General features: G+C 50.8%; 1 long non-coding RNA gene across 1 annotated transcript in view; it reads right to left on the bottom strand.

Annotated features, from left to right (window-relative positions):
* LOC116494035 overlaps positions 1-15,488 on the bottom strand; it is a 102,943-nt gene that overhangs the window by 25,151 nt on the left and 62,304 nt on the right. Inside the window, exon 2 of the long non-coding RNA XR_004253829.1 lies at positions 14,847-14,952. This is a non-coding gene — a long non-coding RNA (uncharacterized LOC116494035). The remainder of the gene's footprint in view (positions 1-14,846; positions 14,953-15,488) is intronic.

The raw sequence follows: 15,488 nt of genomic DNA, 5'->3' as shown, positions 1-15,488 counted from the left end.
CCTCGAATGTGCCACGCTTTAAAAGCAGCAGAAAGTGAGGGAATAGGAAGTCAGGAAAATCACTGTGAAAGGGTCAGAAGGAGGAGTCGCAGCCTTGGGAGCTGAGGAGAGCGGGTGCAGCCCCACGCAGGTGTTTCATGGCTGATCCCTGGGCTGGGTTTTGCCAAAACCAACATGTCTGGATGGAAGGGAACACATTTTCATGCCGCGACGTGGATTTTGTTACTAATTTCCCTTAGTCTTGAGATCGGCCCAAATCACAGCGGAATTACAGGACAGGAACTTGGCAGTAGCCACGTGCCGGCATCCCCACGTAGCAGCTGAACAAAGCCCTTGCTGCAGCTTCTATCTCCAGACAACAACAGATAAAAATAATAAAATTGCAGGAAATTAAAAATACATAATGTTTGTCACCACTTCCACGCTACAGCTCTGATATATATATTTTTTTCCCAGCAGAACCAGACAAAAGCCATTTTCTCTGCCTGCTTACTCTTGGTCAACCTTTTGGATTTCAGACCTTCTTAGGAGGAAACCCAGTAAGAAATGACCTTTCTTGAAGCAAATAAACCTCATCTAACTTCTTCTTTTTCCCATTTGTCTTAATGTTCTGCGTACTCGTTGGGATGCAGAGTTATTCTCCCTTTTTTATTTTCTTCCCCCTTTTTTTTTTTTTGCCAGTGGCTCTGACAGAGCAGCCCTCACGGAGGAGGCTGAGTTTTCCATCATTTCTGGTAGCAAATTCTTTATGTTTCAGTTTGGTCTTTTGTGGCTTTGAAGCAGCAGCTCAAACTGCAGAAAGGGTACAGTTGGGCCAAGGAAATATGAAACATCGTAATATTTCTAATGTTAGAAGAATTTTTAAAAGGTTACATAGTGGAAAAACAAAATATGAAAAGCTTGTGGAAGGAAGGAGGTTCCTCGAATACTCCTGCCAGCCCCCCTGCTACTGCAAAAAAGGGCAAAAGAAGGGGGAAAATGTCAAAAATGCCCCCTAAAAGCAAGTTTCACCAAACAGAAGGAAAAGCATTTTAAAGCCTGCAAAACAGAAAAGGATCCAAAGTGCCAAGGAGGTTTTTCTCGACGTTTTTCCCATAGCTGACCTATTCTAATAATCATTTTCACTCTCTCCTCCTGGCACAGCAGCCCAAAGCCGATGTGTTTATGTCACTAAAGCCGCCTATGTACTTTTAAAAACTATTTTAATGGAAATGGAGCAGTAATGGAAACATTTCGATTTCCTATTAGCTCTCCTAAAGCCCTTTTACTACAAAAACCTAAACTTTGGGCTTTGGCCGTGCTGACAGATGTCTCGCTTTAGCTCTGCATGCTGTTGGTTTGCAGGGCTGGCCTCCCGGTGTCCCCCTTCTGATGTCCCCAAGGGCCACGGGGGGGCACGCTGGCAGGACCCCGAATGCTGTTGAGAAGGGGACAGCCCTTGGTGACACTCGTGGAGCAGTTGGAGAGATGTCCTCTGCTCTGCTCGGGGGGATTTGCAGGGTTTCTAAGCACTCCCCACGATGCTCAGCAAACGACAGCTCCCTGGGGCTCCTGCAAGCCTGAGCGCAAAAGGTGTTCCCTTTGGGTTGAGGGCACGGCATTTCAGGAAATATTTCATTTCTGCAGGCTGAAACAAAGCCAACGAGGAGCTGAGGCATCCGTGCTGCCCGTCAGCCCCGCCTGCCCCGAGGAAGAGGAGCTGGCAGCATCGGGCGACCCACGCCAGCGCTTTTGGGCACGCGTTGTCCCTAAGGAGCTCTAATCAAAACCAGGCCCCTGCTCGTTCCCTTCTCCTCCTGGCTTATCAAACCAGCAGGATGTTGCCACTCCGTTCTCGAGCCAAGAAAAGCTCCCTTTCTCTCGCTTTTTTTTTTTCTTTTTTTTTTTTTTTTTTTTCAGCTGTTCTTTCGCTTGAAGAATGAGGTGGTTTATGAGGATTTTCTTCACAAGGGAAAAAATGCTTCAAAATATCAGACCGTGAAGGCAGAGAATAAGCTGATTTTTCAACACTTCAAAATTATGTCATAAAGGCCCAGAAAGAGGCTTTGGCTAATACATAAACACAGAATCCAATACAAGTTACAGAGTGATTAACTAAAACCAGCGTTTCCAGAGAAATAATATCTACACAAACAGCCACATGCTCTGCTAACTAAATGAGTAACAGCACTCTGGGCTCTGCCAAGTGTCCTTTTTGTTTTAATAAAGGAAAAAAAAAAGAAAAGATTTGAGTGATTGTCTCTTTCATATAAAACGCAGAAACAACTGTTGCACCCTTCGTGCCCAGCCTGGAGAGGTTTTGCATTTTTGGGGTGAATCCTTGCCCCCTTCCCTTTGCTTTTGCTTTGGGGTCTCTGCGCCTGCGAGCACGGGAGCAAAAGCGAGGATTCAGGCCCAGAGGCCAGCAGATGTGGTCTGATGGTAAGTGCTGCTAGGAGGAAGGGGAAGCTCCTCTTTATAAGCCCATTAATCATAAGTGTGGTCTCACTGGGAGGGCGCCAGGACGCGATGTTTGCTACCTGCTCCTGCAGCTGCAGGCAGCGCTGCAATAGCAGCTCCTGCTGCAGCGCACGCAGCGGTGGCCAAAGCTGCACCCTGCACAAGCCAACCCCTCCGAAAACGATGCTCCCCCCTCCTCTGAAAGTGATTTTCTCCCCCTGACAGTGGTGCAGCCACCCAAGGATGCTCGTGCTGGCTTCCAGCAGCATCTCCCGTGCACCACCGGCGACGGCAGCACCGCTCAATCCGCGTGGTTAAAAGTCAGGGGGGGGGAAATCCTTCTCCTAAGCGGAGGAGCAGCCCCTGGGTTGTGCAATCGCTTCAAACTCAGAGCAAAAGCTGGGCCCCGGAGGGAAGTTTCCTATGGAAAGATGTAAAGTGCAGCCCCTCCGCCCCCCCAGCCCGGCAAGGTGCCGTAAGCGGAGCCCGCCGGCCGCGGCAATGGCTTTAGCAGGGCACGTTCCTCCGTACAGCCTGTGCCTCCGGCCCCGAGTTGCCATGGAAAAGGGTGAATCTCTGAAATAAATAGTCTGTGCAGTGACGTCCCAGGTCGGGTTATAGGCTTGCATCATCTGATTTGCATGCTGTTCTCATTCCCTCTGCTTTTTTCTTTTTTTCTTTAAGTGGAGACGAGCGCGACCCCCCCCCGCGGCAAGGACCCGTCTACGGCTCGGCTGCACCGGCTGAGCTTTCAGTTAGAAAGTTTTCCTGGAACAAAAGCAAGGCAGAAATGGGAAAGGAAGGCAGGCGCACCAGATTAAAGGTTAGAAAATGCGCTTTGAGCTTCAGCAGTCCCCAAATCCACAACCTAAATCCTCGCCCAGGAGAACAGTTAAGCATGCAGCTGAAGGGAAGCAGACATTTGGGCTCTCTCTCATCCCGACACACGTAAACGCATCCCACAGGGTCACTGCCCCGACTGCTTGGGCACAGGGGGGGTCATAGAGGGACTGGGGCAGATTTTGGATGGGGCTGGGTGGGGGAACAGTGACCACCAGCAGATTTGGGGCAGGGGCTGCCCAGGTCCAAAGCTCGGCACCTGGAAGCCATATCCCACCCCACGATGAGGGCAGCAAACCAACCGTAAAGGAAATATTCCCAAACTCATCCAGAATGAAACGCATCCACTTTGCACGCCCATTACCCTCCGTAAGCCCCTTGCACGTCTCTTGCTCCCCTGCTTGCTTTCCTGCCCGGAGCTGGGGGTGCAAAACGGGGACGGGAGCAAGGAAGTGGTCGTGGACCAGGTGGGGGATTCACAGGCTGGAAACCATCCCCGGGAAAGCGTGCACAGAGGCAGCAAGGACTGCGTGTGAGAAGAGGCAGAAGCTTCCCTCGGAAGATGTTGAGAGGCAGGAAAGCTCCGGAGGAAACGCGCGCGCTGCCAGCAGCGCAGAGGTGTGGAAATACAAAGCAATTAAGACAAATGGCAACTGCGAAACAAGAGCCTGCTGGACAGCGAGAGGCTGCTTACAACAAATAAATAAAACCAGAGCCTGATTGCAAAGACAGATATTCACGGGAGCTGCTGCTGCACCGAGACCTGGAGCGTTTCTGCAGGCAGCGAGCGCTCAGCGCGGCGCCGGGCAGGGACGGGGGCTGGAAGCTGCATGGGGACAGCACGGGGACATCAGCGGTCACACGGGGACACTGTGGGGACAACAGCAGCCCCAGCCTTCCTGCTGTCCCCCCACATGGACACCAGCACCTAGAGGGGCATCGTGGTGGAATATCCTACAAGCAGTTAGTCGCTGCTCTGGTTTAATTGACCGCCAGCTTTAATTGCAGTACAGCAGGCTGTTGCCTCCACTTCCCCTTCTGGCATAGATTTTGTCCCTCTTACATTAGCTGTGTGGGAACAGCTCATTAACACGTGCGTAAGAGAAACTTGTTTAGGCCAGAAATAATCGGGTGCTGTCTGTTCTGCTAACGTCCTTCTGGCCATCTCGAAGCCTCAGCCCTGAGCTCCAGGAGATGTCCTGGATACTCAGAGTTGGAGGAAGCCCTTGGCCACGCTGGTCCCCAAGACCTGGCCCTTGCAGGAGGCAGCAGCTGGTCCCATACCAGCTCCCATCACAGCCCGAGCACCGAATAAGTGCCCTTTTTTCACGGAAAGAGGACCGGAGATAAAGCTTGCCACGAGAAGTGGTGCCAAAAAATGATTAAGCATCCAGGAGGGAGAGGCTTAGCCTAAGAAGCGTTATTTAGATGAGAACAGGTACTGCAGCTGGATTAGGTTCGAAACGGACAGATTTGCTCGAGCAGCAAAATCTTTAAAGGAAAGATCTGCATAGGATAATAGAGTGTAAAAATGTAACGCACGCGAGCAAAGTCCTAATAACTTCCTAGAGTCAGTCAAGGGAATTTTGGGATTACTTCTCGTTTTGGCAGAAGAATAATCCCTAGGATAATGGCAGAAAGGCTTGGACAGTATAAGCCAAGCAAATGGGCTGGCTAAAGAGCCCCGTGCGAGATAGATGTGCCGATAAGCCGGGGTAGATATTATCTTTTCAGCACTAGCTCTGAGAAATCACTGTCTGTGCTCTTCACTTTCTAACAAACTTAATCGCTTCATGATGAACCGATGGCATTTCCCCTTCCATATGCTTTTGATATTACTTAATAAACCTAATTAGAAAGCAGCCATCCTACTGGAAAAATAACATTTCAGAGGGTTCCCTTTCCCTGGTTAGGAGCAGGCCACGTTACATAACCGGAGAGCTTTGCTGTTCCATATTACCACAATTAGGTTAAATTCCACTATTCATTTTTACAGCGCACAGTAAAGCTAATGACGGGAATCACTTTGCAGGTAGGTAATAAAATGCCTGGCTGCCCCAGCTTGCAGGTAATGCCTTAAAAGATATTGGGGATTGCTAAAAAAAAAAGGATGTCCTGAGCCCGAATCTCTCCCTGCACGACCGAGGCATTAAAGCCACGTCCGTCCTGTGCGCAGGAAGGAGAAAAGGAGAAAAAAAAACTCAGGATAATTTGCAAAGGGGTGAGCAACGCTATTCTGCGGGACGCTGAGACAAAACCTGCCTGGATAAACTCTCCTGGGGTAATACAGAGGGGGTGGCAGCCAGGAGACCTCTGACGGTGACCCCAAATGGATGTTGGGGTGCGTTTTGGCTCCTACCTGCTGGTTCCCCCCGGTGGTGGGCACGTGCCCTTTCCAGATGATTGCAGCGGAAAGCAAAACCATCTGCACGGGTTTGCGGGAGGCTGACAACAACTAATATACATTTCAGCCCTAATGCGAGGCACATTGCCGGCATCGGGGCAGGGGGCTGCCTGCAGATACCTCCTGCCACGCGGCGAGCCCAGTGCATGGAGCTGCAGAGCTCACTGCTTCGCCTTCCTGCCACCTGGGGCCAAAAAAAGCTGACGGGATCTGGACCAACTCCATCGTCCTGGTCCAGCCCCATGGTGTCACTGGAGGGACAGGATCCCTCTGGGCAAACCCCAGAGCTGGCACTTTAATAGCTGATGTCCCTTGCTCCAGGTGGGCTGCGTCCCCAAGGGGTGTGCTCGCACCCATCCTTCCTCTTCTGGTCCTTCCTCTTCTTCCCTGCAGTGGCCTGGAAGCATCTCAGTTTTTTTATTTTTTATTTTTTAATTTATGGCACATTATCCGACGGGATGCACTTATTACTCACAACCGACCTCCTCGTGCAGATCCCAGTCGACGATAAAGCTGCTGGCGTGCTCAGCCATCCATTAAGGGTTTTGTTCTCTTGCAGAGCAGTTTGTTTCAACAGACAAAAAGCTGGACCGGCTTTAGCAGCTCCTCCCTGATTTGGAGGAGATTGGGTTTCAGAGCCAATATCAATTTCAAGGCCTTTTTTTCTTTTTAAAATGTGTAGGAACAGTCCCCAAACCTGCAGGGTCTGAAGTGCCCCACACCAGCCAGCTCTGCCCTGCTGCAAGGGAATTCAGCCCACACGAGCTGTGGGATGCCTGGAAGGGGCTCGGGGCTACAAACGGGAGAAAACCTCAAAAGGGAGCAAAGATGAGGTTGGTTTTCAGCCCTCAGCTGCTTTTTAAGGCTGAAGATTTTCTTCCACCTTTGCTTTTGCACAACGAATTTCCAAGCTTATCACCACATTCCACGAAAACAGAGATGAGCTCACGAGAAACGTGATCACCTCGTGATGGTTTCGGGAGCACGCAGCCGGTGAACTCTGTTTTGTCGCTGAGGATATTTTCTGCCTATGTTTCACGACTGAAAACCTCATCTCGACCGTGGAGCTTATCTGTTTTTCCCATTGCCTGTTTCCACTGACGATCCTCAGTTCCTCTAGAAGCTCGGCAGCCAGGAGCGCAGGCACCTTTTTAGGCAAAGCAGCTTTAAAATCTGAATTCCAGCGCTGAAATAACTAAGTAACAGACCTGGTGGGATGCCTGGATCGTACGCGGGGCTGAGCGAGAATCATCTGGAAAAGGATGGGACGATTACGAAAGAGAAGGCCTCTCACTGGTCGTTTTTAGCAACCAGATATAAAAGCGAGAAGGGCTGGAGGAGAGCTCAGGTGCATCAAAACAGGATGAGGGAGGATTTGGGGCTATTTAGAGGGCTTGGACTTGCGTTCAAAGACCTTTCGAGAGCCATTAAGCAAAAGAGGCAGGAAAAGAGACTCGGACATTTATTATTTTGTCTAGTTCCTGGGTTAGCTGAAATGAAACGCCTGGGTTTATCTGGAACCCTCGCAAGGTTTGGATCTCTGTGTACTTTATCTGTCACGTTCCCTTGAAGAGGTGAATTGCAAAATCTCCACCATTTCCCCCCGTTCGCGTAGGATGAGCTTCAGCTGCTGACTTCTCCCAGGGAGTCAGCCCCGGCCACGTGGGCCTGCAGAAGCTGGGCCGTGTGATGGCGAGAAGACCTTTGGTTTGTGCCCAAGGTGACCGAATCCGAAAAAAAAAAAAACAGCTTTAAACACCGAGCTCAGCCTAGCGGGACCCAGCCCGACAGGGGAGTTTCGCCGCAGCTCTGTGACATCCATTAAGTGACATAACCTTTCGAGGAGTGCATACCGAGGACATTACCTGGTGTTATACTGAAATATGGTACGCCAGCAGCTCGGTGTGCTCGTCAGGCATGAAATGAAACCCAAGCAGTGCTTCGGCCACGGAGTATGGGCAAAGACTTTCCGTGCTCACTGCACAGCACCTGGGTGATCACGGGGGGATCCCTCGGTCCATCCCCATCCTTGGAATCACATCTCCCATGGACAAAGAGCTCACAGCCACGGCTATGCTCTCTTGGGGTGACTCCTGCTCCCACCACGGCACCGTGACAGCCAGCAGAGCTGGGAGGAGGAGGATGGGGATGAAGGATAAATGCTCCTACACACAGATGGGGAGCACCATAATACCTGGCTACATCACAAGCTATCAAAAGCAGCCTTTTACTCTGATTTTTCTGGCCCCAGCAATAACTGCGGTGTTGTTTTAACGCACCATCGAGTGTTTCACTGGGGATTGCTGGCGTGCTCGCACAAGGCTGTGACGGGGAGACAGGATGCACTAATATTTGCCAGTGAGACAGAACAGAAGACAAGAGATAAAGAGCAGGATTACGCATGGCGCACTACATGTTCACACAATAAAGAGCATTATTTCATTGCTCTTGGGACCGTCGTGCAAACTAATTAAAATGGTATTTCAGCATATTGAATTAATGACTCCACTGAGGGCAAGAAAGATCTTATCAGCAGGCGTTTTGAAACCTCATTTGCTTTCAAAAATGTGCCGGATTGGTAATAATCTCCACGGCGAAGTGGCAGAGTCAAGTAGGAGCACACGTTTTGTCAAGGTCGGCGCAGAGCAAGGCACGGCGGGGTGAGTACTGCACGTCAGGCATGGGTACTGCTCTCCTCGTGGGTATTTCTCCCCTCTCTTTAGGTTATAGAAAGGGCTGCTGGCTGCAGGTTGGGGTATTTTGCCCAGTTTGCCTCTCCTGAAGGCTCCTGTGCTGCTCCTCCAGCCACGTACGTCTCCCACACAATGCTCAGCTCAGGACGGGGGGACTCTGCTTTGGGGTCCTATTTACCTGTTCTGTTTCCTAGGCTGGAGATACTTCCCATACGACCGACATCACCTCCTGCATCACCTGCTAACACCGAAGCCCACGACGGGTGATTCTCACAGATACATCCAGCTCCTGCCCAGGACCAGCAGGGTTTTTACCCCCACATCTCCCACAAGAAGGATGCATGGGACTCGCCGCCGTGTGCTACATCAAAATGAGGTTTTGTGTGTCTGAGGAATAAAAAAAAAATGATGTAAAACTCCTTGCCTCCTGCTGGCAGCCTGGGGTGGTGTAGCCCACCATAGGTGATGCCACGGGCTTCACTGCCTGGGTGAGCAGTGCCTCTGCTCAGACATCTCGCTGCCCCATCGCAGCCATAAAGCCTTTCCCATGGTCCCAAAGTCAGTCTCAGGGCGAGAATCAGTGCAAAACCAACAAAGATACACAGAGCGTGAACCCATGCCAAAAAGATAGATGGGAAAAACTCGCATTTCCAAGTGCCAGAGAAGACAATGAGACATAACAAACCTCTTTGTTTGGGAGAGGGTTTTCTTTAGGGAAGAGGGGAGAAGACTGGGAAGGGAATGGGGGGAATAGTAGTCCCTCTCACACCCACTCCAACAGTTGAAGAATTACATCGAAGCCAACAACTTTTCCTATCCAACCATCACATTTTGGTGCCAGAGAACTCCCCGTCCAGATAACCTCCCCCAGAAGGACACATCCTGCTCTCGCCAGCTTTCCATACACGAGATGAAGCCCCTCGCCCTTCGCTCTGCTTGCACAGAGCTGAGCTGGCAGCGGGGACGTGCCGGGGGCTCCGTGCCCACGCAGACCACCTGCAGTGCCTGCACACAACGCACGGGCGCTTTCCCAAACCGCCCCAATTGCACGGAGGCTCGTTGGATCCCCAAACCCCAACTGGGGATGCGTAGCCCCATGATAAATAAATCTGCATTTCTCGGCACGCCGTGGTGGGGTCAGAGATGCTGCACTCACGTAGCAAGGTCTGGCTTGTTGGGGCTGGTGGATTTTGAGAACTTTTGGACGAACATATTAAACCTCACAGATGGAAGATGAAACATGTGGGTGCATTATAATGTTGCTTTAGTGCAGCCTTGCCCACGTACAATTTATTGCTCGCCAGCTTGTCCAGGCACTGCTATCAAACTGCCATTGTCCCCATTGGAGGGAGGATGGGGACACCAACAGGGCTTGGGGACCCCACAAAGCAGCAGGGAACCCACAGAGCATCAGGGAACCCACCACACACCGCTCCCAGTGCTGGTTTTTGAGGTAGCTGCAGCAGCAGCTCACTTTGGGATGTGAGATGCCACAGAAGGGGCCGAGCAGGTCCCTCAACCCCAAAATGCCACCGGGCTCTACACGGGGCAGGGCAGCTCCCTCGGGATGCACAGAGCATCCTTCCCCTTCCCAACCACAAAAGCTGCAGTCGTTGCCCTCCAGTGCTCCCTATTGACTTGCTCTTGTTTCGGCACCTCCTCCTGCTAGAAGAAGCTCTCAGGGCTCTAAAACGACCCGGCTGGAGCTGCACCGTCCCCCTCCCGGGACGGATGGCCCAGGATCTGAAGGCGCATTGATGTGCTCGGTCTCCTGGTGTCTGCTCCTCGCCCAAGCCCAATTAAGGCAGCGCCGCTGTTTGTCCGCCTGAACTCTGCGCTCCCCACATAGTGGTAGGAATTTCCTGCTTCCTGAGACAGCGGCGAACGCTTCGCCGTGCTCGAGGTGCTGGCTTTTGTTCACGTTTTGGGGAACGGATCCTTGGCTTCTGCAGGAGCCACCCCAGAGCAGCGCCCAGCCCAGTCCTCAGCCCAGTTCAGTGAACGTTTGGCTGGGGCCGAAGGAGAGCCAGGTCCCTTCTCCCTCCTGCCTGGCCGAACACAAGGTTATGGGGCCAAAAATAAAAGATGTTTGTGATGCACCAGTGCTGGGATTGCTGGGGACAGGAAAGAAATTTCTTCCAACCTAGAAATTCTGTGATTCTGTGAAATCCTTGCAGCGAGAGCACCCCGGGAGGGAAAACGTGAAGGCTTTCTGAAAAGCAGCAAATACTGCAGTGTTTGAGAGAGTTCCCAATTCAGCAGGATTTCATGGAGCTTGAGAACAAAGTCACTTTTTTATTTATTTATTTATTTTTTTTAAAGAAATCTTTCTCCCTGTTGCTGCTCTACTTCTAATTCTTAATTGAACGAGGCAGGTTCTTTCCTATTTCCAATAGGGCCGTGCAAAATTATGAGATCCATTAGGCTTTGCAAAAAAAAAAAAAAAAAAAAAAAAAAAAAAGCCTCCTCGAATGATTTTCAAGTTCTTCCTCAGACCACATGTGCTCTATGGCAGGGTAATTTTGTTTAGTGTAATTCACTTGCGCTAATTTCCTGTAATTCTTGCAAGATATATGACTATAGTTTTTGGTTATTTTCCACATATATTCAACGTTAATTTCCCTCGGAGCAATATTTACGTGCAGAATGTCCCCAGAGACACGGGAAGGTTTTTGTTTGCAGGAACAGTGGAAATGCCCGGTGGATCAGATCACCAGCTCGCTCACTGCAGCTTTCAGCTGAGCTAGCAAAGGGCTCTTATCCCAAAACCCAAAGATGCTGCCTCTAACACAGCCCCAGCTTTCCCCAGGGTCCTGAGGCTCTCCGAATTAGCCTCCTAATTAGCCTGGGTGACTTCATTTCAGCAAATTGCTCATAGCTGAAAAATGCTGTTTCTGGAAACCGCAAGCTGCTGGTGAGCAGGTTGAATGGGGAAGGCTTGTAGTTCGGTGGGATGTTCGGGGTCTGAAGTGGGTGCAGCGGGGTTGCAACGAGCATCCAGGAAAGCAGAGGCATGCCCAGGCCCGGATGCATAGGCAGAAAACTCAAAACCTCACTTTTGGCCTCAAAATCTGAGCGAGCTCATGGTGGTAGAGCTTTCTTTCCCATCGCAGCCCCTTTCCCTTAAGAGAGCTCCATTTTCAGGTCGACACAACACGCATACCTGCCCTTATTATTATTTTATTTTTGGTCCAGCTTCTGATCTAAAACCACCAGCCAGCCACAAAGCCCCCGTTATAATTTGCTTTCACCTCCAGGTGGAGCGTTTCGGTTGCTGTTGCAGGGATGAGCCCCGCTCTCCCTTGCCGGCTGCTGCGGGGCCCCAACTGGACACGGCACTGCAAAAAAAAAAATCAAAAAACCACCACCCCATGCACAAACCCAAAGCACAAAAAATCACAGCCCTCTGAGTCACCGCTTTGCTGAGACACACGGATGGCAGCCAAGAGGTCTGCGCTCCCCCCGGGGTAAATGGATGAGCGAGGAGACCCACCACCACCATCCTGGATGGTGACAGAGAGAAAAATGGGCAAAAGATGGGATTTTTGGGGACGGCACAGCGCAGGGCACGCAGACGAGGGGCGCAGCACCTTCCTCACAGCATCAGCATCAGCTCCCGGCTCGACGGCAGCAGAAAGTTTCCTTTTTTTTTTTTTTTTTTTGCTGGAGCAAGCGTGCTGTTCCAGGGTGGATTTTCACGCTCTGAGAGGCAGAACTGGAAAGCCGGTCGCAAGCCAGAAAGGAAAAATTGCAAAACAGGAGTTTGGAGGAGGGGAGACCTGGATCAAAATCCACCCTCCTCACTTACAGGAAGGCAACTGGGAGAAAGCACGGTGTGGAAATGAACTTCCCAAAATAAAGGGAATTTAATGCTAACCAAAACACCCAGCCACAGATGAACTTAATCATCCCGAAGTGAGCGAAGGTCATTAAATAAACAGCGCAAGTCGAGGCGTTGAGATGGGGAACACAGTCAGCCATCGGCTCTTCGGGAGGAAAAACAAACAGCGAGAACGGCGAGGCAAAAAGTTATCAGAAGCACCGAGACAAAGAGAAAAAAAATACAGATTTGAGGCTGTGCTGACACACACAAACAGGATATAAAGCTTTATGCTGCTGCACCTCCGGCTCTCCTTTATATCAGGCTGGCAGGAGCCTGCGTTTCTTGTGCAGATGACCCAGGGTTCGGCTCTCACTAATGATTTTCACCTTCCTTCCTTTTGCTGTCACAAGAAAATCCGCACAATGAGTGCGAATAACTGCAGCTTTTGCGTAAATCCATCCTGGAAAGCATTTGGGAGCATTTTCCCAACGAGATCCTTGTGCTCGTGATGGGACAGGGCCGTGCCTGGCAGCTCCTGTGAGCAGAGGTGTCCCTGCCACCCGTGGGATGCGAGGATCTGCCCGGCCCCGTGCTCTCCAGAGCTCCTGATCTAGAGCCACCGAGGAGGAGAAGGCTCCTGAGCTGCTTTGGGATGGAAATCGGATTTGGGGAGTCTGCTCTGCGCTCGGCAGATCCATTTTCCACCTCCTGGATGTGGAGTTCACTGGTTTGAATGGGACACTTGCTAAATGAGGCAACTGAGCCGACCTTCTCTGTTACACCTGCACCACAGGAACATCTTTGTAATTACCAAGTGGGCGACCAGACGGGTGGTTTTCTTGATGGGAACAAGCCAGGGCCCCTCTGCACAGCCAAACAGCGCTCAGTGGGGATGACGGGATGCGAAACTGCTGCAGGGCCCTGTCTGAAGGTTTAGTCGTGGAGCTGTCACTTTGAAATGCGAGGGAATAAATCACCCTGCCCAAACTGCAAGTCTGCAGCAAAGAGGTACCCGAACTGCAAACGCCAAAAATGAATAAATAAAAATCAGAGCTAGAAATTAGGGCTAAAATCGCCCCCGAGGGTCAAAGGGGATGTGCACCTGCCTCTTTCAGCTGCTTGTAGGAGCACCAGCTCCAGCCCTTGGTGTCAGCACAGCCTCTGCTGGGCCCTCCCAGCGTATACCGAGTCAAGAAATCAGCAGGCCACTGGATGCCTCACAAACCCCGATAAAGGCAGCTATGCTATACAGGAACCAAACCCAGCGCCTACAAATTTCCGCTCCCAAAAACATTTTGATGATTAGCTTTGATTAATGGGGCTGCCAGAGGATCATTCATCGGTATTAACGAACAACATCTTTTTCCACATTATTTCCAACTCCCGAGAAGCTGGAAAGTGAAACGTGTTTCTGTTTTACGATTTTCTTTTTACTCTGCTTGCCATTTGCGCGCTGGTTTGGTGTTTTTTGTAGTTTCATTTTTCCCTGCAGGAGGGAATTGCCGTGAAGTTCTGGGTCTGGAAACAAGGCACAACCTCGATGCTGGAAACCAAAAAGCGCCGGGTCGCACGCGCACAGCCTCGATGGCCGAGATCTCTGCTGCTCGAGGGGTGCCCCAGCTCTGACAGCAGGGCTGGGTGCTGCCTTTCACAGCCTGAGCACTTGGGTTTCTCCCAGAGTCTCAGGAATTTCTCTGAAGGCGCAGTGTAACTGCAGCTCGCCCTACAAGCAGCATCGCGGCACGGATACACGCGGCGAGGTTCTCATCTCTCAGCACCACCGTGCTTTTATTCATACAAGCCTTACCCTGAAAACCACTTTGAATAACTCCAGGTTTAAGCCATTACGGAGCCATTGGTTGGTAAATCTTTCAGCCTAAGATACTCGAACCCAAGCGGATCAATACAAGAAAAAATCAGAGAGCTACCTGCATAGAGCATGCTTGCTGCCTTGTCACCTGCAGAGGCTGCAATAGCTTTCTGCCACGAAGACACCCCATTCCCCAGCTCCTGGCTGATGAAGCTACGTATTATAAACCACCATCATTTCATTTTACAGTTCAGTCCTTAATAAAAAGGCAGAAGCTCAACTGTTCAGCCTCAACAAATCATAAGGTGTCCAAGCAACGCAATACAGAATCTGTTTTAGAAAACGAGTTTGCCAGGAAAGTAAAGAAAGTGTGTATTTCACCTTTCCCTTTTAAAAAGAATATTTTGTTTGTGTGATTCATATTAGAATTTTAAATAAGAAAACGCTATGGGAATACAATCTACATTTCATTTTCATTTAAGTATGCATATTTGGAGAATACAAAACCATGCATGTGCACACATACTTACAGATACACACGTGTAAAACCTCATATCCTCATATCCTAACTCACAGTGGAACTGAGACTTTCAAACAAGCGTGCCCCACATGAACACGAGGGCATTTCCCATCCCTAGGGAGTGCCTGGCACAGGACCATGTCTGCCCCAGAGGTGCTGGGAGCTGATGCAGAGCAGACAGACGCCCTGGGAAGGGATGGGGCCACCTTCACAAAATCCTGCCTTTGGTCCCGGGCACAAGAGAATCGCAAGGAAAATGTTCAGCAATTTATGGGGTGATTTACCCATGAGGCAGAAATCAGAAGCTGTTTCCTTACCGTTGTCTGATGAGGTCCCTGCTCTGGTGCAGCCTAGGACAGATCTGGTGTCACGCCGTGCTGCCTGCCCTGATGCAGCCCTGGCCTGTCATCTGCTGCTGGACACCTGCAGGAGAGAAAGAAACCATTAAGAGATTTTTCCTTTAGCAAACTAAAAAAAAAAATATAAAAAATATAAAAAATGGGGACAGCGCCTACAAAATATTAGAGCAGAAAGCTGATGGAGCGGTGGGGACCCAAGTTGCAGGAGCAGGGGAGGCTGCTCCTCTCCAGCTCCTCTCCGGCACCACCTTCCCTGTGCTGAATTTCTGTGCCCAGGAGGAGAGAGGAGATGACAATAAAGCTTAGGGAAGGGCAAAGCCCCTGCCCCTGCTTTCTGCTCTTCCCCTGTTCCTCTCCAAAGCTAAAACTGTGCAGTGCAGCCACCCACTGAAGCACCTCTTGGGGCAGACGTGCCCTGTCCCCAGCCTCCCCCTGCCACCAGCATGCTGGGCAATGGGCAAACAGCACCCCATGCCCTTGCCACAGCGGGGTCAGCTTCCCCCAAGCTGCAGAGAGCAAAGCTGCCTTCCCCTGCCAGCTCGGGGTACGTTTCCAGCCCACTGGGCTCGCTTCTTGTCACTACGAATAGGAAAAAATTCT

This window comes from Aythya fuligula, chromosome 12 (assembly GCF_009819795.1).
Source record: "Aythya fuligula isolate bAytFul2 chromosome 12, bAytFul2.pri, whole genome shotgun sequence".
Lineage (NCBI taxonomy): Eukaryota > Metazoa > Chordata > Aves > Anseriformes > Anatidae > Aythya > Aythya fuligula.
This window is presented reverse-complemented; position numbering and strand designations above follow the sequence as displayed.